This window comes from Phascolarctos cinereus, unplaced genomic scaffold (assembly GCF_003287225.1).
Source record: "Phascolarctos cinereus isolate Bilbo 61053 unplaced genomic scaffold, phaCin_HiC Scaffold_5;HRSCAF=322, whole genome shotgun sequence".
NCBI classification, from domain to species: domain Eukaryota; kingdom Metazoa; phylum Chordata; class Mammalia; order Diprotodontia; family Phascolarctidae; genus Phascolarctos; species Phascolarctos cinereus.
Genome location: NW_027555958.1, coordinates 131837698 through 131845648, shown reverse-complemented (window position 1 = coordinate 131845648; position 7951 = coordinate 131837698). Strand labels below are relative to the sequence as shown.

At 37.5% G+C, this 7951-nt stretch overlaps 1 long non-coding RNA gene across 1 annotated transcript; it reads right to left on the bottom strand.

The window, feature by feature from the left end:
* Positions 1–3302: 3302 nt before the first annotated feature.
* LOC144457551 (uncharacterized) lies at positions 3303–7215 on the bottom strand. The gene is made up of 2 exons (XR_013486946.1): positions 7118–7215; positions 3303–5337 (listed from the first exon to the last, which is right to left on the bottom strand). It is a non-coding gene; the product is annotated as an uncharacterized LOC144457551 (long non-coding RNA).
* Between the last annotated feature and the right edge of the window lie 736 nt (positions 7216–7951).

Genomic DNA, 7951 nt, shown 5'->3' with positions numbered 1-7951 from the left:
TTACTACAATAAAGTTTAATATTATTGACATTTCCTTATCAATGGAGAATTTTCCAATGTATATCTGGTGAAAGACAAGGTTCTACTACATATTAATCACCACAAATTTCATCTCCAGGGGTCTTTCATATGTGAAAAAAGCCTGTTAGCTATTACATGAAAGATTTCATGTCCTTTTCTAGAAATGTTGAGTAAAGAGAACATAATTAAGCTAGCAAGTTGAAAAATCCAGACTAGTAAACAGAAGGTTGAAAATTGAAGATTCCTATCTCCAGTAAACTTTTTTTTTTTGGGTGAGGCAATTGGGATTAAGTGACTTGCCCAGAGATACCCAGCTAGTGAATGTTATGTCTCTGATGCCACATTTGAACTCAGATCCCCCTGACTCCAGGGTTGGTGTTCTATCTACAATGCCACCTAGCTGCCCCTAGTAAACTTTTTAAAAAGTGAACTCAGTGACCTATATCTGTCTGCCCTCTGATGGATTGGAATCAATTTTTTACTGAAAGACCCTGATTCATTTATATAATTTCTAGCAGTTATTTTGAAATGCACGGGCAAGTAATCACAACACATTTGTAGTTAATACCATTGGCTGCATTGCCTACTATGCATTTGGTATGGTGTTAGGTGCAATGGGAGATGCAAAAGAAAGGATTCTTTGTACGATGTTTCCACATTTAATGTCATTTGGTAATAACTTTATCATAGACTTCATTAAAACAATGTGTGACTGAAGGTAAGCCAACCTCTCTGAGCCTGTTTCTCATTTACAAAATGGGGACAATAATACTATCTTGAAAGGCAGTTTGGTATAGTTAGGCTCCCTCTATGGATGAAATCATAGGTTTAGATGAAAAAAGAAAGAAATAGAAATACAAAGCTACCTCACCAAGTGAGGAGCAGGATTAATAAACCATAAAGTGTTATATAAATGTGAATTATTATAACAAAATCTTTCTGTCACTTGGGAAACATTGCTATCGTGTTTCTAATCAATTTTGGTTGTCTACCTGTTCTTAGGGAAGGCTTCCATCCTCTGGTTTATGGAGTAAGTCCACATAATAAGAAAATGGTTGCTAGGTAGGTGTGGGCTTCCAGAAAAGACAGAAAAAAAGGTAGGAAGAATGGGAATGAGAAGGTTATACCTTTCCTCTCTTTTATTTCCCCCTCTTAATTTTTCTTCTTTGATTTCTCTTCTCTCTTCTCCTATTTTAAGCTTTTATAACTGGAAATATAGCCAGCTAGGAATAGAGTTCTGATTTTTGCATTTTTACTCTTTTGCATTCTGCTCTTTCCATTTTTATCAAGGTTAGTTCAATTCAACAAGCATTTCTTATGCAATACAAGATAAAAGGTTTCATGCTGTGGATACAAAGATGGAATAAGAAAATGGAAGTAAATAGAATAATTTGCTTATCTTAGTGGTCAAAGGGAGGCATTTTCAATCTATTAAAAAGGAGAAATTATTAGGGAATAAGAGATAAATGTTTGCTTACATGAAGGCAAAAAATTGCACAACAAAAATAAAATCAAAATTAAAAAGAGAATAACGGAATAGAACAAAATATTTTAATGAATGAATGAAAAGGCTTTTATTAAGTGCCTACTAAATGCCAGGCACTATGCTAAGTGCTAAGGATACAAATCCAAAAGATAATGCTTGCCCTTAAAGAGCTTACATTCTGATGTGGGATAACAGCATACATAGGGAAATGGTGGCCACTGAAGATTTTTGTTTGGGAAGTCACCAGAATGGTGGACAATCAATCACAATGTCCTTTCTAGGTATGATAGAAATTTGATGGAAGGAATTGTTAAAAATACATATAAAGGTCCCTTCTAGTCAACTATGAATCAAACGGTCAAAGGATAAGGATAATTTAAAAAGAGGAAGCACAAACTGTTAATAATCACTTGAAAAATGCTCCACATTAAATTGATGCAAATTAAAATAACTGAGGTAACACTTCATACCCATTAAATTGACCAAAGTAATAAAAGTAAGGAAATTCGATATTAATGAGATTATAGGGAAATGGGTATATTTGTTGATTGCTGGTAGAATTAGAAATTAGTAGAATCTTTTTTCTAGTGGCATAGTAGCTAGTAGCATATAGCAAAAGTTAGGAAGAGAATGAGCCCGAGAGATTTCCATATATAAGAGCATCCTAGTCAAGGAAAAGGAATTTTTTCCCCCAGCATTCTCTTCTTTATAACCATGAAATCAGATTTTTTTTCATTCTGTGAGGAAAGGACATTTTAAATTTATCCAGATTCTTGATAGGGCACTTTATAATAGCCGTCGCTCTACATTTTGTGGTACCGGAATTCTGTGATAGCTTAGTGTCTTAGTGATGAAGAGGCTTATGACAATTTGCAAAGGTACTTTTTTTTCCTGTGGTAAGGAAGGGGTGAAAAGGATGATTCACAAAAATAACTTACACTTGCATAGTGTTACGCAAATTTCACAGACATTAGGTTATTTGATCTTCACAATAACCCTGTGAAGTAGGTGAGGCAGGTACTTAGGAAAGGTGGTTTCACCTTAGTGTCTTCTGTGACATTAAGATTAATACTCAGATGCTTACCTGGATCTTTGGTTTCATGTGGATATTCCCTGCAGTGATGCAAATGGTAACCCATCTATGCCTGTCCATTCTGTGCTACTCAGGAGTCAAAGTACCTCTGACTTTTACCAGTGTGACCTTAGGCAAATCGCGTACCTTTCCTGGGTCCCAGTTTTCTCATCTGTCATATGAGGGAATTGGACTAAATGGTCTCTGAGGTCCCTTCCATCTCTAGTGTGAAGACGCTATGATAAGTTTAGCACAGGGGATTTAGCCAAAATGTTGACAGCTTTCTGCATTTTCTCCTGACATAAAGTGGATACCAAAGGAGTACTCATGTTTTCCACTTGTCATCCTTCATTCATATTCAAGTGACTGGCACATCTCAGTCCATTTTTGAGATTTTATTGGTACTATGCTTTCACTGTTATAGAGATGGAACTTCCAGTGATGAAACTCTCTCTACCAGTGCAGACTGCCACCTGCTCTGTGACTTATAATCTTTGAGTTGCTGGGGACACTCAGAGGCTATGTGACTTGTCCAGGGTCATACAAACAGTATTTTTCAAATGTGGGAACTGACCCCAGGTCTTCTTGGCTCTGAGACTGACAGAGGTGTCAAACTCAAGGCCCACTGGCCCCATATGCCAACAAAACCTTGAGACCAGAATCAGATTAAAATGTAATTGGGAAATGTTTAACAAAATAAATGAAAATACAATAAAACATAGGTAATTTTAACTTATGGTTTATTTCTGAGTCAATATGCAGCCTTCAAGGATCTGTTTCTATTTGAGTTTGACACCACTACATTACACTAACCTACCTCTTACCAATATTACCTCTTACCAATAGTAACTAAATAAAATTAACACTATTTGTATTTTCATTAAGAATTGTACCTTGGAAATTCCATGGTGACTCCCAAAATATGTCCAAAAATGTTTAACAGATTTAAGAGAAATGCATTTTTAATTATAATACCTTATCATCAAAGCTCCAAACTTTGCAAGCCTGAACATTACATTTTCTACATTTATCAGAGAACAAACTATTGTGAGGTAAATGTTTCAAAAAAAAAAAACAATAACAACAAACCACAAAGTAAATAAACAGACAAAAAAACCCAACTTAGACCTAAGAGCCCTCACTTTTTTTGTATGCTTCACTTGACAGTTTCATGTCTGTATTTCTTTAAAATGTGTGTGATAGATCCTAACTTCTCAAAAGAGAATATAATGTAAAAACATTTACTGATTGACTTGTAAAGAAGGCTATCTGGACATTTGCCTTCTTGCCAAAGGCTTTGAAACTAAAGTAGCTCCTATGGGCATGCAGCATAGGAGCACCTCCAAGGTGGGAGTTTGGAGAGGAGTTGAAGGAAATTAGTGAAGGATATGGCTGTGGAAAGAGGTTTCTCTCCCTCATCCTGCTACAGTTTGTAGACATTGAGTGTTCTGCTCCCTGTCCTGTGAGGCTGGACTGTAGTCAGACATAGTCCTTTGTTGCTCACCAAGGGCAGACATCATACTTTTAGTGCTGGCTGGCTGTAGATTCTTAGACTTGGTGTTCCTATGGTTATCTGTTAGTAGTAAGCCAATATCAACAGGCAGTATCTTCTATAGTGGCCCAAGAGGCAAAGTATTAACTTCCCAAGTCCCTGGGAGTACCAGGTTGAGAGCAGCAGTAACAAGGGGCTAAGTCTAGGCCCTGGCTGAATTCCAAATCTTCTATTCTAAGGGTGATCTTTAAATTTGGACCATAGGTGGTAAAAAAAAAAATAATGCATTTTCCTGACTTTATCTTGTATTTTAAAGTAAATTGTCCCTTTTTACCATGTGATAGCATGTGATTTATAGTAGCTGATTAGGGAAGAAGTTCAAAGGGAGTAGGAGCTTGAAGCATTAATTTGAATAGATATGAATTCAAAAGCAGGTTCCACCTGAGTGTAACAATGGGCTTGTTGTTCAGTCCTTCAGTCATGTCCAATTCTTTGTGACTCTGTGGACCATAACATGCCAATACTGTCCATGAGTTTTCTTGGCAAAGATACTAGAGTAGTTTACCATTTCCTTCTCCAGTGGCTTAAAGCAAACTGAGGTTAAGTGACTTGCTCATATAGCTAGTATGTATCTGAGGCTGGATTTGAACTCAGGTCTTCCTGACTCCAGGCCCAGCACTTTATCCGTTGAGCCACCTAGCTGCCTCCAAAAAGAGGTTATTATATACAAAACCATTTTATTTGAGTAATGTTATAATTACATCATCATCTCGTCCTTGCCAAAGCATTTCTCCTTCAAAATGCACCATTCCATGCTTTCTGGCCCTTAGAAGAAGTCCCACAATCTTATTGGAAATGGTGGCATACCTTTCAAAGAGCTGTTTGAATGTCATTCTGCTGCTTCCATCTTCTCCTTTTTCTCCATTGTTTCTCATGATCCAGTAGAGTTCTTCCAGCTCTTTCTCTACATGAACATGGGCATCCTTTCCTCTTTGCTCTGTTTTAGAACCTTCAGGAGGTCTCCCATAAGTGGGGTCTCCTTTCTTGACAGTTGTGGCCCTGGCATCATTGCTGAATGGATTACATTTCTGATAATCAATATGGTTTTTGATCCAACCCTGCCAGTTTTTCCTGAGGTCATCCACAGCATTCATTGAGGTTGTGGCAGAGTGGACCCCACATTCTTTATTTTTCTCCATCTCTTGAAAGGTTATGGATGAATATACAGCAACTCTTTGATGTGAAACTTGACCAAAAAAAGAAAAGCTGTAATAAAAACCCAAATAGCCTTGTGAGGCAGACAACCAAACTAATAGTCTAATTTTCTATATATGTAAGCTTTTAAGGAAGTGGCAGTCAGTCAGAGGAAAAGGACAAAGGGAGTAACTACTACCAAGGTAACAGACAGAGACTCTGGGGCATTGGCATGAGACTCCTTCCTGGGGGAGGCTTCTAAGAAGGGGCCACACCATAAGTGGCAAAGAAAGAGCTCACTGCAGCTATCACTTGGGAACTTCATATTTTAATTTATTATTCTTCCTAACTAGGTGCCAATATCTATCATTTTTAGCTGCTGAAGGACTACAAGGGGTGTCTATGCCCTATGATTTCTGTGGCCTGGAGTAATGCACTAGTTGCCTGGCCATAGCAATTGAGGAAGCAGGTGAAGTAGAGTGGTAAAGGAGAGGGAACATGTCCCCCCTGTTCTAATTAGGCTAATTTCCTCAATGCTTTAGGATTCTGATATTTTCATTCCTTCCTCATTCCATGCTTTTGTTTATGTTGCTCGGTTCATTCCCTCTCCCTCCCACCTATCCAAATTTTGCCCATCCTTTAAAGTCTTGCTTCAGTTCCACATTTTCCATGAAGCCTTCTCAGGCTATTATAACTCTCATTGATCAAGGTTCTCCCTTGCTTCAGAACTCTGTTTTTTTCATGTGTGGCATCTTGCCTGCTCAATTACATCATAAGCTTCGTGAGGGAAGATATCATGTCTTGTAATTCTAGAATACTATTCAGTACATAGCAGACGCTCAATAGATACTTGTTGACTGATTGTGAAGACTGAAGAACTCAAAAAGAGTCATCGTGATGTGATATGGTGTGCTAAGGTTGTGAGCAGAACTAAGGATCAGTTTTAGAAAGTTGACTCCAAAATTTGATGAAGAGTCCTCCCTCTGCCACATTGCCAGGATGGAAACAAGTATTGCATGTTTCCATTGCTTCACTGCAGCTGTCCTCTCTATAGCCACCCCCGGTTTCAGAAAATTCAATGTTCACCTTTCCAAGATGGGGGGAGGGATGGAAAATGTCTCAATTGCTATTTCACTGGAGAAAATAATTTTCCTTTTTATGTTGCATCTATTGCTAAGATATTTGTTGGGTCCTAATAGTCTTGGCTCTCTTTTTCTGTTAGATAGTTGAAAGCCTTCAGAACCAAAAGTTAAGTACACCATCATTTATATACATCCTTCTTTCTCTCTTTCCTTAGGCTTCCAGAGAGAGAAGGATGGAAGGGGAGTAGAAGGTGGGAGGGTGACTGCCCTCCCTTCCAGCCCAGCAGCTCGTCACCTGCCAAGTTCAGGGCAGCTAAAGTAGAAACTTGGTTGGGTGAGATGAACACCCCTGGCTATCTTTTCTGCTTGATTTCTTTCCTGAGCAAGATATAAATATAAGCATGAAAAGAAAACTTTAGAAAATGTTTCTAGGTTGTTTTCCTTTTTAAAAAAATGGATAGTATTGTACACACATTCCTTTGCACATACCACAATGCCTGCATCAGCCTTTTCTAATGAACATTGAGAAGGAAAAAAATTCTTTACTGTTCCTTTAGGACTCTCTAATAGAGAGTCCTAATAATTCTAGTCATAGAGTAACATTAGTTAACCCAGGAAAGCCATACATGGTGTGATAAACGTTGTGTCTGTTACCAAGAGGGTTCTTTTTTTTTTTTACATTCCTGATTCCCCAACTTCTAACTGAGGTAATCATAATAAATTACACACGAACCTATTACATTGGATATGTTTATTAGAAAAGCACTTACCTTTGAATGTCTTCAGTTAGGCCATATTCTCTTATTTGATCATTTCAGCAGTAGAGATTAAAGTCTGTAATCTTTCCTCATCCTGGCACTCTTCTCAATGCAGCAGATCTCATTTTAGATGGACAGTAGAACTGACCAATCCCTACAGAGCCACATATCAGTGACTAAAATAAGGTGGGATTTCTATATCCTCCTTCAGTTTTTAAGGTGGATGAAACTCAACACAGTTCAAAAGGCTTGAATAGAAAACATATTTAGAGAGGGCTCTGTTACCTGGTGTTTGTAGTTTAGACTGTAACAAAGAGTTTAAAAGATACATGAGAAAGGAGTCATGAGAGGGTAATGCAGAATCTGAGAGAAGACTGTAAAAGAGGATTCATCAACAAAAATAGAGCTTTTACTATGAAATTTTTTTGCTATATTGAAGCATCATAGAATTTCAGAGTTGGAAAGAACCTTAGAGGTCATCTTCTAGCCCAGGGTTGGGGAACCTGTGGCCTTCTAGGTCCTTGGGTGCGGCATTTTGACTGAGTCCAAGTTTTACTGAACGAATCCTTTTATTAAGCCTAAGCCCAGTATTTTACAGAAGAGGAAACTTAGTTCTAGTGAAATGATTCATCCAAGGTTATAGAGCATGTGCTGGCACTAGAACTCAGCTGGAATACCAAATCAAGTATTTATTGTTAATGGCTTTAATTATCTCTTTGCAGAGGATAGCCAAATATATATACATAATATATTTGTATATGTATGTATGTGTGCACACATATATGTATGTGTGTGTGTGTGTATATATATATATACATATATATATATTATATATATATAATATAT